Raw genomic sequence first — 4,308 nt, 5'->3', positions numbered from 1 at the left:
TTCACGTGCAGAGGCCATTTGTGGAGTTGAACGCCAGTTTTTATGCCAGTTTGGGCGTTCAACTCCAGATTTTGATCCTTTTCTGGCGCTGGACGCCAGAATTGGGCAGAGGACTGGCGTTGAACGCCAGTTTACGTCGTCTATTCTTGTGCAAAGTATGGACTATTATATATTGCTGAAAAGCCCTGGATGTCTACTTTCCAACGCAATTGGAATCACGCCATTTCGAGTTCTGTAGCTCCAGAAAATCCACTTTGAGTGCAGGGAGGTCAGAATCCAACAGCATCAGCAATCCTTTTTCAGCCTGAATTAGATTTTTGCTCAGCTCCTTCAATTTCAGCCAGAAAAATACCTGAAATTACAGAAAAACACACAACTCATAGTAAAGTCCAGAAATATGAATTTTTCCTAAAAACTAATAAAAATAAACTAAAAACTAACTAAAACATACTCAAAACTATATGAAATTATCCCCAAAAAGCGTATAAAATATCCGCTCATCAGTCCTCTCACAATTGGAGCTTGAGTCAGGGCGATCTTCAGCTTATCAAATGCTTGTTTGCAATCTTCACTGAACTCGAACTCAATATCCTCCTGCAGTAGTCTGGATAAGGGAAGTGCTACCTTACTGAAGTCCTTAATGAATCTCCTGTAAAAACCTGCATGGCCAAGGAACGAGCAGACTTCCCTCACAGAAGAGGGGTAAGGTAAACTAGAAATAACATCCACCTTTGCTGGATTTACAGAAATGCCAGTATTAGACACAACATGTCCTAGTACAATCCCTTGTTTAACCGTAAAGTGACATTTTTCAAAATTTAATACAAGGTTTGTATTGACACATCTATCTAATACTCTAGATAATCCATCTAAGCAAAGGCTAAAGGAATCGCCATAAACACTAAAATCATCCATAAAAACTTCCATACAGTCCTCAATAAGATCAGAGAAAAGACTCATCATGCACCTTTGGAAAGTAGCTGGTGCATTACACAAGCCAAAGGGCATTCTCTTGTAAGCATAAGTCCCAAAAGGACACGTAAAAGTAGTCTTTTCCTAATCCTCAAGAGCTATATGAATCTGGAAATAACCTGTATAACCATCTAAAAAGCAATAATGTGATTTACCTGACAGGTGATCCAGCATTTGATCAATGAATGGAAGAGGATAGTGATCCTTACGGGTTGCTTGGTTGAGGCGTCTGTAATCAATGCAGACCCTCCAAGCGTTCTGTACTCTGGTTGCTATAAGCTCTCCATGCATTCTTCACTGTAGTGACTCCAGACTTCTTTGGCACTACTTGTACTGGGCTTACCCATTCACTGTCTGAGATAGGATAGATGATATCTGCCTCTAGTAGTCTGGTCACTTCCTTCTTGACAACCTCTAAGATAGTGGGGTGCAGTCTTCTCTGGGGTTGACGAACGGGCCTTGTTCCCTCTTCTAAAAATATTCTGTGCTCACATACTTGAGGGTTGATGCCTACTATATCCACCAAACTCCACCCAATTGCCTTCTTGTGCCTCCTCAGCACACTAAGTAACTACTCTTCTTGTTGAGAAGTGAGTTCCCTTGCAATGATAATTGGACACTTTTGCTTGTCCTCAAGGTAAGCATATTTGAGGTGTGGAGGAAGGGGTTTCAACTCTAACTGCTGCTCATGGTCAGGCTCTGGATTGCCTGAAGCTAGTGAAAATGGCGAAGTACCATCATTGTCGTTCAAGAGTGTCCCCACACTCGGACCTTGTCCTGTGTGCTTCTCTTCTAACTCCTCCTGGTGAACTTTAGCTACGGTTTCGTCAATGATGTCACACTGAAAGATAGAATGATCTTCTGGAGGGTGCTTCATAACTCCATTCAGATTGAAACTTACTAATCGGCCATCTATTTCAAAAGAGTATGTTCCTGAAAAAGCATCCAATTTGAACTTTGATGTCTTCAGGAAAGGTCTTCCAAGTAGGATTGATGACGGCTTCTCTAAGTCATTTTGGGGCATCTCCAGAATATAAAAATCAATGGGGAATGTGAGCCCCTTAATGCCCACTAATACATCTTCAGCAACTCCAACCACTGTAATAATGCTTTTATCTGCTAACACAAAACGAGCTGCCGACCTTTTTAAGGGAGGGAGCCTCAAAATATCATATATAGACAAAGGAATTATACTCACACATGCTCCTAAATCACACATGCAGTCAAAAATTATCACACCACCAATAGTACAATTAACCATACAAGGACCTGGGTCACTACACTTTTCAGGTAAACCTCCCATTAAAGCAGATATGGAACTACCTAAAGGAATAGTTTCTAATTCATTAATTTTGTCTTTATGTATACATAAATCTTTTAGAAACTTTGCATATTTAGGTACCTGTTGAATAACATCAAAAAGAGGAACAGTTACCTCAACCTTTTTGAATATCTCTACCATTTTGGGATCAGGTTCCAGCTGCTTCCTGGGCTTCCTTGCAAGTTGTGGAAATGGAATGGGACTGGTGTCTTCTGCAGTATATGCGCCCTGTGGTGCTTCCTCCTGTGGTTGAACTTCTTCTTTTTCAGCTATGTCCTGTATGTCCTCTTCCTCTTCAACATCTTCTATTTCCACTACCTCTTCAGCTGAGGCGTGTTCTGGTGGCTTGGCTCCTCCTGATTCCTCTCCTGCAGTGTGGTTCCGAACCTGAGGGTGATGGCATTAATGCCACCCTTTGGATTGAGTAATGGTTGAAAGGGGATTCCACTGGAGCTCATAGGTTGGTTATTGGAGTTATTCATTGATCTAATCTGTGAGACAAGAGCTTGCAAAGTAGCGTTCAGACCATTTAGAGTGGCATTAATGTTATTTTCCATGGTCTGTTGTCTCCAATCAATGGATTGTAGTAAATCATCAATAGAAGATGAGGAAGGATAAGTAATTTGAGAGGTCTGCTGTTGGGTATTCTGTGGTCCTTGGGATTGTCTCAAGTGAGGTGCTCTATAAGGCTGGTTCTGGTTCTGCTGCCTGTTGTTGTTATTATTCCACCTTTGATTTCCCTGATTATCTCTGCCTCCTCTGTTGTTGTTGTTGTCCCTCCAATTCTGATTAGAATTGTCTACCATCTATGGTTGTAATTGCCACCTTGATTGTACCCTTGGTTGGGGCGGTCATAGAAGTTATGAGTGGCTGCCACGGTGTTGTCTTCCTGCTGGAGCTGCGGATATTCATCAGTATAGTGGCTATAATCAACACAGATTCTGCAAACTCTCTGTGGGACTAACTGTTGGCTTTGCTGTGGTGGAGAAGGTTGAGCTTGCTAAACTTGTTGTTGATTCAATTGCATCTGCTTCAGCAAGTTAGTCATTTCACAGATACTCTGAGTTAGAGCAGCAGTCTCTCTGCTAGAGGATACTTCTGCAACGACTTTTGAATGGCCTTGTTTCTGCCTGTGATTCCGAGTAGATTCAGCTAAGTCACTGATCAATTACCAAGCCTCATCAGTGGTCTTGTACTTTTTCATAGACCCATTGCTAGCACTTTCCAATGTGGTCTTATCTTGGGGCCTCATGCCCTGTGTGACGTAACCGAGTAACACTATCTTGTCAATCATATGGTGGGGGCATGCTTTCAGAAGATTATTGAAGCACTCCCAGTATTCATAGAGAGTCTCAGATTCATCCTGAACAATCATGGAAATGTCTTTCCTCAGTTTATCAGTAACTTCAGCTGGAAAGAATTTTTCTAAGAATTCTCTTCTCAATTTATCCCAGTTGGATACAGTTGCTGCTGGTTGAGTGTAGTACCACTCTCTTGCCTTCCCCTCAAGAGAAAACGGGAAAGCTTTCAGCAAAATTGAAGTTTCATCTGCACCATCACGCCTGACAGTAGAACAGGCTGCTTGGAAATCTCTCAGGTGCTTAATAGGCTCTTGAGCAGGCAAGCCATGAAACTTGGGCATCAAATTGAGCAGTGCGATCTTTATTTCAAAGTCTGTAGCCACCGCTGGGTGATGCGCTTGAAATGTTTGCATTGTAAAATCAGGGGCTCCAACCTCCTGGATAGTAACTATCCTAGCTGCTGCCATGTTACCTGCATGTAAATCAACCAAATCAGTAGAACGGGGGCTGGTTTCTTTCTCAAGTGACGTTTCAGATCCGCCCTCAGAGAGGACTAACCGACGCTGAGCTTGCCTTATTCGTGAAATAGTTCTTTCAATCTCAGGATCGAATACTGGCAAGTTTGGTTCAGGAAGTGAACGCGTCATCTAACGAAAGAAACAAGCAGCTCATAGTAGCAAAATAAAATAAAATGCAAATAAATAAAATCCAATC

The 4,308-nt window shown here is 42.0% G+C and overlaps 1 non-coding gene across 1 annotated transcript; it reads left to right on the top strand.

Annotated features, from left to right (window-relative positions):
- Positions 1-3,581: 3,581 nt before the first annotated feature.
- On the top strand, positions 3,582-3,689 carry LOC148552752 (small nucleolar RNA R71). Its single transcript, XR_015893313.1, has one exon. It is a non-coding gene; the product is annotated as a small nucleolar RNA R71 (small nucleolar RNA).
- The last annotated feature ends 619 nt before the right edge of the window (positions 3,690-4,308 follow it).

The sequence above is a fragment of the Arachis ipaensis genome, chromosome B7 (genome assembly GCF_059453495.1).
Source record: "Arachis ipaensis isolate K30076 ecotype BB chromosome B7, ASM5945349v1, whole genome shotgun sequence".
Lineage (NCBI taxonomy): Eukaryota > Viridiplantae > Streptophyta > Magnoliopsida > Fabales > Fabaceae > Arachis > Arachis ipaensis.
This window is presented reverse-complemented; position numbering and strand designations above follow the sequence as displayed.